This window comes from Pteropus vampyrus, unplaced genomic scaffold, assembly GCF_000151845.1.
Source record: "Pteropus vampyrus isolate Shadow unplaced genomic scaffold, Pvam_2.0 Scaffold64, whole genome shotgun sequence".
In the NCBI taxonomy this organism is placed as follows: Eukaryota; Metazoa; Chordata; class Mammalia; order Chiroptera; family Pteropodidae; genus Pteropus; species Pteropus vampyrus.
In genome coordinates, this window is record NW_011888845.1 from 2,654,836 (window position 1) to 2,668,114 (window position 13,279).

The 13,279-nt window shown below is 31.8% G+C and overlaps 1 pseudogene; it reads left to right on the plus strand.

Moving 5' to 3' along the window:
- LOC105292807 overlaps positions 1-13,279 on the plus strand; it is a 98,153-nt pseudogene that overhangs the window by 57,117 nt on the left and 27,757 nt on the right.

Consider the following 13,279-nt stretch of genomic DNA (forward strand, 5'->3'; position numbering starts at 1 on the left):
GGTCCTTTTGACTGCAGGTTTATCTTTGCCTAGCATACAGAGGCAGCACTATGTAAGGCTTTGTTACTCATCTGGTCTGAAGAACAGCAGCAATTTAAGAGGCAGTGATTTCTAGCCCTGTCCTACTCTAGGCCTGGGCTCTCTGATAGTCTTTTTGCTGATTCCCTGGAATCTTTCAACATTTTTCACAATTCTGCTGAAGCTTTTCTTATAGAGATTTACTATTTTGATAGGTGATAAACAATTATTGAACTTATTGAATTTTACATTTGATTACCTTAGATCTGATGTGTGTTTTCTCTCTGATACATTAATATTTTTTATCTTTGTGTTGTTGTTTCACAAGACATGTGCATAATCATGTCTGTTTAGACTTCTAGGCAACAGAAAAAATGTGTAGTAAAAGTCTCTGGAAAATGTAGTAAATTTGAAACAAATACAGGTGTGTTAATTTGAAAAAACAAATTGATTGAGGTTTTAAATGTTGAATTATGAATTTTTTCAGCTTTATTGGTATTATTGATTGATTACTGATTTAAGATGATGAAATTGTAAGATACTTAAAGTATAAACATTGACAATTTGATATATGTATGTATCGTGAAAAGATTCCCCCATCTGATTAACACATCCTTTATCTCACATACTTATTTTTTCTTTCTCCCTTTCTTTTTTCCTTTCATCCTTTTTCTTTTCCTTTCCTTTTTTCTTTAATTTTCTTCCTTTTCTTTCCTTCCTTCCTTTCTCTGTTCCTTCCTTCCTTCTTTACTTCCTTCTTTCCTTTTGTGAGAACATTTAAATTCTACCCTCTTAGCAAATTTCAATTATAAGACATATTGTTATCAATTATTAACTATAGTCATCATGTTTTACAGTTAATGTTTCCTTATTATGATCAATACCTAACCAAGTATTCATAAGCATATCATAGTTCATGTATATTTATCTCTTCCACAAGTCGTCCATTTCCTCAAGGATCCTTTGTCTATAATAAAAGATGTACCTATACTAATGAACTCCTTTAAAGTCAGTGTTTAAGTCATCGACTAAAATTTTTCTTTCAATTGAATTCAAATTATTTTAAATTATTATACAAGTCATTCAAAATAGATTGATTAACCTCATTCAGAGGATTGTTCTTTTTGAAAACTATTTGAGAAAAAAAAGATACAAAATAATATTCAAGTCTAATTATATAAGCAACTGATACTTAAAGAGATAATTAGGTTAAGCAAGAGGGTTAGAAATCTCTTAGGTCAGAAGCATCTGGAGATGAGCTTTCTTGGGGAAAACAGCAACCTCTTATTGAAGTAGTAACTGATTTCAAGGTCCACAAAAGTGTAGCTTCATAGCATAGAGAATTGTGGATAGGTTGTGATAAGTTAGAACTAAACAGCCTTACAGAGAGAGATCAGATCTTTCCACTGAGGAAACATGACCATTTAGGGTGGTGAAAACTAAAGTTAGAATTTTTAAATTGAAAGTAGAATGTAAAATAAAAGGAGGTGGTAATGTTGAGGTAAAAGTTGTGATGAAATTTAGGACATTCAGAAGAGCAGAAAGGCTATAGCCTGAAAAAGGAAAGCAGTAAGATTGTTTAAAAGAGAGGAAATCAATTACCTGCTTAATAAAATACCAACAAATTAACAGAGATATAATTAGTAAGCACAGTTAATAAACAGAGTATATCCAACTGTTGGGTTTAAGGAACCAGGACATGGCAGATTCTAAGGTAACTTTAGGAATCTATCTACTTTGGCATGGAAATTACTTTGTCAGTAAAGAAATAAAGAGTGTTTATAGAATAAATAACTGTGACATTTATAAAAATGCTTATATCACAAACACTCAGAAGTATCAGAGCTTCCCTTGTAAAGTTTGTATATTTGAAATTTGTCACATTTAACAGAAAGTCTCTATAAGTGTAGTATTTCAAATAAATGCCCTGAAATATTAGTTTTATTATTCTCCAGTGATATGTATGAACTCCAGTAAAACACATTTACCAGTTTAATACTTTTTATTTGTGATAGCATAACTATATGAAACTTTGATTTATAACCAAAAAAGCTCAAGTTCTTAACTTCCGGAATTTTATTTTTTTCCACTAGGAAAACTGCTTAAGGTAAAAGAAATTTTACAAAATATATGTACTAATATAATATAAAAATTAAAACCTGAAGTATGTATTATAAGAATACAAGCTTCTAATTTTCTGATATTTGTATAAATCACATGAAATGATATTTATTATCTTTAGTCTTTTTCGTATTTTATGTTTTGTGTATTCTTCTTTGCGAAAGACTAGTCACATTTCCTTTTCTCATTTTATTCTGTGTACCCCCATTTTTCCTTTTGTTTTGTTTATATACTGATTTGGTATTTATAACTATATTTTTGGTCTTGTTGATGACATTCAAAGGCTAAGGACACACTAGCCTTTGAATGACACTGAATGCTATGGAATATCCAAATGACAACTATCTTAATTTTCTTGTTTCTAATCACAGCAACTCTGAGTCATAAAGTTGACACGCTATTATCTCCAGACATAAGAACTTGAAATACAGATAATTTTCAGGTATTTGTCCAAAGTCAATGACAGATGCAGATCTCTAATTTTCATTTCTGAATATCTCATTTTCAGTAATATTGAGTTTAATATATGGGCACAAAACAAGGAAAATATCTCTATTTCTACAATCTTTTACCCTTAGTAAATGAAGTCTTTCTAGATACTGTGAACCCAGGAATACTGAAATAAGTAATTTTCTGTGGTCTTTCAAAAGTGATGGCAGAAGGGTGTTTCAGGACCAAAAAGGGATTCGGTCAGAATAGACTGCAGGATCCTCCTCACTTCTTTATTCTGGACACATTCTTTATATCTTGCATATGTCATGGGGCATGTGCACTCATCATTCAGCATTTATCTTCCATTCAAATTTTAGACAAAATTGATTGTATCACATCCACGTGTTCCAACATTCTTCTATTGTAGAGAGACAGAAATTGTAAAATAGATTTTTATTTTGTCCCAATTTACAATAGATCAGAAAGTATTACAGTACTCAAGCCTTTACTTGATTTTCAAACATCATCACTATACTCGAAGTAGTTAAAATGCCAAGTTAAAAAAAATTAACACATGCCATTTTCAATTATGAAGTGTTTCTTACTTTTTATTTTTTAATTGAAGAAATGATTTAAATTATTTTTCTTTCCTCCTCCCCGCATCTAACCTCACTCCCTCCTCTATTAAGTGTTCTTTGACTGCCATTTTAATAGAATATCTTAAGCAAATCCACAAGATTTATGGAATTATAGAAAAAAATAATATCAGAGCATTCTTGTAATATTCCTGAAGCAGGAATTTATATTTTCAAGGAGAGTATCATTTCTATAGTTTAACATAGCTCAGTTATAATTTGCAAATTTCTTAATTATTTTGTTATATAACAGCTAAGCTTTATTTATGCCAGAAACTGTCCTGGCATTTTCCATAATTTAACTTATATAAAGCTTATGTTACTTTATATGGTAGCCAACTTATTATCACATATTGCAGATGAAGAAACTGAATGACAAGTTAAAAACCTGTCGAAGTTACAGTTTATAAGTGATAATGTAAGGAATGAAACCAGTTTGACTGACCCAAATTTCAAATTCTTAATCATCTTGCTCCTGTAACACAACTCGTAAGATGTTATATAAGTATTTAAATTTATTCTTATTATCTTTTTTGGAGTGGAAAGTCCAGCCAACATTCTTCCTATATTGTATAACTCAACTGTGAATTATCAATTTAAGGGCAAATATGATAAATGTGGAGAAAAAACACATTTGATTATCCATCTGATATATATCTACCTCTTATGCTTGCTGATACAACATGCTTTCATTAAGGATAGCAGTGTACCTAGCTAAAAAGAATATATTTCCTAGTTTTCCTTATGATTATCTGTGGTTAAATGAAACAATCCTAAATCATGAAATGTAAGTAGAAGTAGATGATATTCAGGAGTGGCTTTTTAAAGCAAAATGTTTCATTTTACATACATATTTATAAACTTTTATTTTTCTTTTTTATTTAGCTTGAAATAAGTATATAATGTCCAATACCTGGCAGTCTTTTTGAGATAATAAGAATGAGAGTCAGACTATAAACATGACAGAGCTTAAAGAGCGTGACTATCTTTTTTTCTTTGTTTATGAGAAATAATCAATCCTTATTATAATATAATTGAAACTGCTGTTTTAGGATATCTCTTAATAACAACTGGATGAAATTCCTACCTGATATAGTATATAAAATTAACTCCATAGAAAAATTGTTTTATGCTTGGTAAATTTAATTCATCTTATTTATATTAATTCATAGACTTTTAAAGAAATTGTATTTGTGGCAAAAGATATGTGTATTGTTAAAGAAAAACATTATTTCCAATGGCTAAAGATTCATTATATTTCACAGTTAAATTAATTTTAAAAAAGTCTTTAAAAAGAGAGTATATTGAAAATTAAACTGTTATAGTCTCTCATCAGTATTTAAATTATAAAGTCATTGAATTGATTCTATTACCATTTTCAGAAAATTTTACATTCCATTGTTATAAGATAAAGAATAGATTTATAGATAAAATCTTAAGCACATCCAAGAGATCAAACAAAAACGTGGATAAAAATTAATATTATTTATGAAAATGTTGAAGGAAGAAAGTGAAGGACAAAAATAGAATATACAGAAAGTAAAATTTACGTATTTCAATGGCAAAGATAAAATCAGCAACATGAAATACTCAATTTTAGTTCTATTTGTATATTTTATATTTGCAGAAGTAGAATAAAATTGACCTATTGCTATCCTTACTATTTTACTAAAAATATAATATTTCTTGTATAAAATAGATGCAACGTGAGTTTTTATACATTGAAACTTATTCTGAATAAGAGACATGCAGTTTTACATTTGTTCTTTTTTCATGATTTTCATGAAAATTATAAAGTCAACACTTTAAAAACAGTAGAAAATAACTTTCAGAAATAGGAAAACATGCCAATCAAAATATATATTCTAGAGAGTAAAATTTCTAAATCTATTTTGTTATAAGAGAAAATAAACAAATGCAGTGATGATTTTATAAGATATATGTGCTATAAGTCTAAGGAGATATTGAGAGAATGAAGAATATTAAAAAAATTGAAATTAAGGAAGTCAATATCAATTATTCTCATATAGAGCAAAACTCTTCTATATATGGATAGAAGAGTTTATCATAATACTAGAGACTCTCATTTGTGGTTTTCCCTGTGGTCTGATTTTCTTTTCTTCTGATTAACAGCAAAGAATTAGATGCTTATCAACAATGAAATTTCAGAAGGTGGTTCCCTGTGGGCATTCAATTACTTTCTTCCTCTGCAGTCAGTTACTGGGAGATGGTAACAGACTGATAGATGACTCTGGGGTACAATCCTCGAGGCCCAGAGATACTCCTCCACTTTGAATCTCAATACTGAGACTTTTCCAAGACTCTTTCAAGGACACTCTGGAGAACCGTAATTGATCTCCAGGGGACTGAACTTAATTCATTTTCAACTCTTGGTAGCTCCCAGCCTACAGAAACCTTAAGCCCAGAAGCAGCTTGAAGTTGTAGGAAAAGGAAACAGGAGCCAAGCCAGGAGATCTAGGCTCCTCCTGCATCAGCAAACCTGTCCTCCTAAGTATATAAGGTGAGCTTCATGTTTTTGATAGTGGATAGTACTATTCCCTCTGCCTGGAGTATCTTTCTTTTTCTCATTCTCTGTTTCTCTGTAAAATTCTGCAATTTTTAAAAGTCTAACTCTAAAGTCTTTTCTAAAAAGCCTTTCCTAGTGTGTTTGGGGATCACTCATAGTGTATTCTTAACATTTCCACGGGCTTTTGTAAAATGAATAACATGAAGGCAGAAAAGGGGCCCTAGAGATCAGCTACCTGCTTGATAACCTGTAATTTATAAAATGAGACTTACTATTTACAGTGAGTCGTAGAAATTCCTCTTGGGTCTGATTTACTCTGTCTCCAGATGTCTAGAAAGCACAAATATACCAGGCTTGTGGGAGCACAGCACAAGTATTTCCCAGTCGAGCTACATTTTAGCTTCTGGAAATGGCTCTGACAGAAAAATTAGCATATGGCCAATTTGCTGGATGCCCAGAGGTTCCTGGATCATGCTGATACATCTTTATCTACTCATTAAGATTATGGCCTGAAATTTGATTTTCTTGAGTTTATGCCTATTACTTTTGAAGTATGATAGATAAACAGTTCATTCACATTATGCTTCACTTTTTCTTTCTATGAAATAGATTAATTAACATTAAACTAAAAAATAGGCTTGGTAAATATGTTGACATACATCTAATTATATGTAATGTGTTCTCAATGGACAGAGAGTGAGAAATGATCTTCAAATTATAGATACCTATCATGTTTACTAAAGATTTTTGTTATTACTAGGGCCACATTTAAACCAGTATACAGATGGCTGATACTCAGTGTGTTTGCCTTTATGATGTTTATATATTAATAAGATCTCTTTCAAGAAAATTAATAGATATGTACCATTAGCAACGAAACCAGCTTATTGAACAAGCTACTCTTCATGTGATCTTAACGAAATTAAATTTTGCCTTCTATTTCTCATTTAAAAATCTATTTAAGGGGAGAACATCTTCTCTTGCTGTCAGATAAAACTTGGGCCGGTCTCAAGAATTCTCTATTTATCTGCTTACTCTTAAGAAACTGCTCGATTACACAAACATTCTCAATTCAGATATTAAAATGCTCAGTCCTGTGCAATAATCACAACTTTGAACCTGATTTGCCATCATTTATCTTCCACCCATCAGTTCTACATGGCACTTAGTGGTGAATCCAGCATTAGAGTCATTTGGTTGGGCAGATGATCTAATGTTCTCTCTCTCTCTCTCTCCTTCTGATGGTGTTTTCTTGGAGACATCAGAGGCTTCCCTGTTGGGTACCATATGGGTGATACCACTTGCCCCTTAAACCCAGTTCTTCATTATCCCATTCCACACAATTGTGGTGCCATTGAGTTTGTTCTTTTGAGTCTTTGGAATCGTGATAGTGCTTTACTTATTAAAAAAATAATAATGATAAAGAAAAATACCTGTAAGTATGGGGAGGGGAGAGTGAAAGGGAAATGGAATCTTACTGCTGAGGTAAAGAAATAATAAGTTAAATTTATTCTGATATTGATGTTGTGAAGTTTGCCAAATGAGGTCAGGAAAAGGAAAGTCTGTGTAGTCACTGGAATAGTAATTGCCACTCAGAAGGAGATATTTTTTGAAAGTATCACTTGACGGGACTTGTTTTGGGAAACTGAGAGCATAGGCTTAGAAACAGCAAGACTAACAACTACTTTTACATCTTTTAAGGCAGATTACAAGGTTTAGTCTCCATGGAGATAGTATTTAAAGGCCTAAGGAACCAGATCCTGGAAAATAAATGGTAGCACCAGGATAAAAAAAGACAGTTTGGGACAGTGCTGGAGATAGAGAAATACTGAGTAAATAGCAGATAATTGGGAGTAGGGGAAATTTACATAAAGTTCACGTAGAGAGTTTGTTCTTATGAATGTGGGAGACTTGCGAAATTGTAGATAGTCCCAAAGTGAAGCTCATTTTCTGTTTACTCTGGGGTTGCACACATGAGGACCAAGGTAGAGAATTTTTTAAAAGATTAAATATATACAAATGTACATTACATATCTTATATATACATATCTTAATGTCCTTAACATATATGTATGTTTATAGATTTATATGTACATGGAAATTAAGAAAGAGAAAACTAATGAAACTAGATTTAGAAAATATATTAAAAATTCTGCAATTATGCAAGTGTGTTTCAGATTACAATCTCATAGAAAGAAGGTGGTTTGAATAGGTGGTCAATTTTTTATCCTTCGATTTTGAGAGACTATGAGCACCTTAATGAAATAAAGTCTAAGATAAATATGAGTTTTAATATACTTTTTGGTATATAGAGTGGAGATATTTCATAAATTAAATACTGCTTGCTGTGTGAGATGATTAATAAAGCACAGTAGATAGCTCATCTGTTACTCTAAGACAGAGATCACATGTCCAATGTAGAAAGAAAGGACCTGGGATGACATATGTGAAGCCTTAGACCTCTACTTTGCTTGTGCCTCTTGAATAAAGCTTGATACTCGGTAAGGTCTCTGATTGGACAATCAAATATATTTGCATCCACATAGATTGGTTCTATCATCAGGAGTGCCCTTCAGTCCAATGAATCAAAATATTTTAGTAAGAAAAATAAAGAGATGAAAAAATATAATGAGAATAAAACACTTGATAGTTGCTATTCATTCTTCAAATAGACTAGTGAAAGATTTAAAGCAAATTATTGGGATTAAACCTTACCAATGGAATTTGGAGCAAATGGACATCTCCTGGGGTAAATAAGCTATTTAGATTGGTAGTATATACAAGGCCAAAGGAAATGTAGCAAAAAAATATATTCGAATATCTTTTAAATTTTTAATAAGGAAATATTGACCAAGGTCAGATGGTAGAGAAGGCAGGAAAAAGTTATTACAGCTGGCTGGTGATTAATTTCTTCCATGATTGATGGGTGATGGGACACTTTAGAGGAAAGGAAAAAAGACAGGTGATCTGGTATAATCTCTTTGTAAACATGATGATTGCATGTCTGGGTAAATAGATTAATAATACTAGTTATTATCTATCTTATTAAGATATTGCATAATCTTAATACTCCTGGATTAAAATTGTTTAGGTAAACACACATAATTAACGGAGCATGTCACATTAGCTATACAACTCTCTGAGTTAGAAGACATAGCTGTTTCATAACTTAAACTCTCTTTGTTGCATGTAGTAACCTGTGAACCTCTCATAGAAACCTTTTCTATTATTTTGAAACAGAGAATATGTGTCCAATGTGGAAAACAAGAGTCTGGGGAGTAAGTAACACAGGATGACCCATATCTCCCTTCTTTGTCTGGCCTCCTTATTAGTTGATCCTAAAAATTACTAAGAATCCTGAATGATTCTAGATTGGATTATCCAAGGTTTTAGAAACATTAATTTGATGAACAATTCTAAGAAATTGGTGTTTTTATTATAAACAACTGTTACTGAATATAATTTTGAAATTAGTTTGTTTTCTATTTTTTTTATGGAGAGCTGGTATTGTTATATTTTTATGTCTCTTCTTGCTCCTAAAGGATTTCATGAGAAACTTAAAGTTAGGGTAACTCCGTGGTGGAGAAGTGAAAGGAGACAAGCTCTAGAGAAGATGATGAAAGCTGCTTGAAAGAAGCTGACTCCAAATAGGCACCCAAGTGAAACCTCTCTGGCTTGCACTGAGCAAGAATAAGAAGAAAATTGCATGGGGAAGATGTATGTATATACTTATACACTATTTTTACTGTAGAATTAATAGGTTCACCTGAAAATGTGAGAAGTTCCCACTGTCAATATTGATGGGATAGGGATAAATCCAAAGCATTTCATGTTGCTGGAATCATGTTCTTACATGGTATCCATTATGTAACCCTTACATAATGAACTTTGATAGACCATGAAGTTGGCATAAATCAAGATGAGAACAAGAAGTTTAAAATTTCATTCTATAACTTGTATTTTTGAAGTAAACTTAATTATTGTCCCCTCATATTTCATTTTAGAGGCATCCATGGCTGAAATATATATGCCATTGTTCTAAGTGATATACATTTAGATCAATGAGAATAAATTAAAAATAACTGGAAGGTTTAGGTGAGACCTTTCTGATACTCGACTGTGTTGGGCTCCATCCTTCATACATATAGCTATAGTCCTGATTGAAAACAGTGTGAATTTTAAGTCCAGTGGGTTCTAAATAAAAAAGAAAATGTGGAGAAATTTTGGCTTCTGGGGAGAGTGTAAAGTTTCTTCTTCCTTCCATCTTTTGTTGGAAATCTCAAGGTCCACTCAAGGCATATAAAATATCAGGCCACAGATTCTATGGAAAATTATCATCCTCTTGTCTCTCTTTGTAATATCTCTGTATCATCCTTGTGGACAGTACGATAAGAAGATTCTAGGCTGCCCTTCAGTGTCCGGGAAGAAATATCATCCTGGGGAAGATTTGGGATATCACTGATCCTGCTGTGTATCTTATTGCTTTCATTCTCCTTTATGTTTTTACCTTGGGATTATATGTCCTTTATGAATCAATCTGGGAGTCCAGATTCAGGAGAGCCAGAAACAACTCAATCCATTTCTGCCAACTGCACTTGGGGGCTACTCAGGATTTGCCGACAGGATTGGAGTATCATGTCTTACTCCAAAAAATAGGAAGATTTTTGTCTTATGTACCTTTTCTGCATATCTTTTTAAAAAATCTGTCAGGAATAGGCAAATAGTCAGGAATTTTGGTTTTCAGGATTATGATTCCCAGCCAAGTAGTATTTCATCATAACTAACATCCATTCGCATTGTGTTTTATTGCCACCTATGACTCCATCCATTTAGGTTGACCAGGCAAGGCAAAGTGAATAAGTGAAGCATCATTTCTACATTTTTGCAAACATTACATCATTTCATGAATATTTGAAAAAGTCAAGTAGTGCCCCTTGTGTAATAATTCCCTTTCTTGCTGACAAAAAGAATTAATCAATGTAGATACTTCTGTTAGTTGGGAATAAAGCCACTATCATTGATTTAAGCGTTCAGCATGTGCAGATGCTGCTAGGGGTCTCTCTTGCATCAATTATTATAAAAGTCATACCTTAAAAAAAAAAACATGTCTCTTAAATCTACCTCAGCTGGTGGTGATAGCACAGTTGTAAAACTTATCCTTTGAGTAAGTAGAGAGTAAGAAACTGTGAATTCTGTTTTTTTTAATAAGAACATGTCAGTTTGCTATATAAACTGTTTAAATCCCTAGATTCATTAGATGTGTAGAGTTAGCATTTAAAACTTATGGTTAACAGCAATCACTTCAACTGTAATGCAGTATGTGGGAGAGTAAAAAAAATAACATTATCTAATTTATTTCAACAAGAATTTAAAGTATGTCATATTCTATAATTCCACTTTTCATAAATAACTTTGAATTATCTGGAATGGGAATACAAGCAATTTAGAGGTGGATAATTGTAGAAGTCACCAAAATAACTACTGGTAGTAAGAGAAGAGATAAAACTAGATATAATTCAGATTAAAATATTCTGCACGATGATGAGGACGAGGATAATGAAAATAGTTTAATGCTTTTAATGTAAATTAGGAAGCACTGTCTCTGTCATTACAAGTATGTAATTAGTGAGCACCCCAGAGACTTAATAATATATCAGATCTACATTTGTGTACCTTGTGATATTTAATCATGCTAGTTTTTGTTTTGCCAGGTAACAAAATATTCAAACATTATCCAAGATGGCAATAATGTTTGTCTTTCTAATCAACAAATAAAACACTATAACAAAAATTTGCCTGCCAATCAAATATTAACAAAACATAAAATATGGAAAAGACTAAAGATAGTAAATATCAGTGGAAAAAACCAAAGGTTTTTGATACCAGACTGGTTTAGGAAATTGCTAACATTGAAGATAAGGGAAAGTGATTTCTTTATGAAAATCTTAAGTTCTCTATTGTAATTTACTAAAAATATTTAGTTTACACAAATATCACAATCTATGGTTCATGGATACATTTTTTTCATGCTAGTATGGCTTTTGCAAATAGCATTTACCTACTTCCTTCTAGGTGCCAAGCACTATGTAGAAGAGGTTTCATAGCAACATTCTCTCTTTCCAGTACAAAATCTATAATCCTTTGATTTTACCTCTCATGTTCTATTAAACACTGACCTCATACTCATTTTTTTTTATTCTATCTTGGATTTCATGCATGATATTGGCTCCCAATTAAGTCAAATTCTCTCTGTGGCATTAATCTCTAGATAATGCCATAGATAATTGAGTAGTCTTTCTCCACACTTAGCTCCTAACTACTCTTTTCTTAAGAGTGGCTTTTATAACAGTCTCTTTCAAGACTTTTGCAGAGCACATAGATATTCCTACTTGTCTTTGATTTCAGTATACATATTGACTTGATTATACAAAATTTTCTTCAGAAGAAAAAATAAATATAATTCTAAAAATGTTTTACACTCATGTGTGGTAAATAAATGTAAAAAGGATTATGAAAACGATAGAGAAAAAGAGTCAGAGAATAAAAGTTAATCAGAAAAAGTTGAAAACCATTTAGCCAACCTATCTTATGATTGGAGCATTTAATCCATTAGCATTTAAAGTAATTGTTGATATATATGTAGTTTTTGCCTTTTTATTATTCATATTTATGAAATTTGTTTTTTCCTTCTTCTTAAAGAAGTCTCTCTAACATTTCTTGTAATACAAATTGGGTGTTGATGAACTCCTGTAGCTTTTTCTTGTCTGGGAAGCTCTTTATCCGTCATTTGATTCTAAATGATAGCTTTGCTGCATAGAGTAATTTTGGTTGTAGGTGTTTGCTTTTTATCACTGAATATTTCCTGCCAACCCCTTCTGACTTGCAAAGTTTCTGTTGAGAAATTAGTTGACAGTCTTATGGGAGTTCTTGTGTATCTAATTAACTGCTTTTCTCTTGCTGCTTTTAAGATCCTTTCTTTGTCTTTAATCTTTGGCATTTTAATTAGGATGCATGTTGGTGTGGATCTATTTGGGTTCATCTTGTTTGGGACTCAATGCTTCCTGGAATTGTATGTCTATTTCCTTCGGCCTGTTAGGGACGTTTTCTGTCATTATTTCTTCAAATAGATTTTCAATTCCTTGCTCTCTGTATTCTCCCTCTGGTACCCTAATGATGCTAATGTTGGTATACTTGATGTTGTTCCCTTAAACTATACTCATTTTTTGGATTCTTTTATCTTGTTACTATTTTGATTATGTGTTTTCTGCTACCTTATCATCTAAACCATTGATTCAGTCCTCTGCTTTGTCTAATCTACTGTTGCTTCTCTCTAATGTATTCTTCCCTTCAATTATTGTATTCTTCATTTCTGATTGTTTCTTTTTTATATTTTCTATCTACATTTTTATGCTTTCTCTTTGTTAAAGTTCTCACTGAGTTCATATACTAACTCTACATTTGGTAGATTGCTTGTCTTCATTTTGTTTAGTTCTTTTTCTAGAGCTTTTTTCTGTTTTTTCATTTGAGACATTTTTCTTTGTTTCCC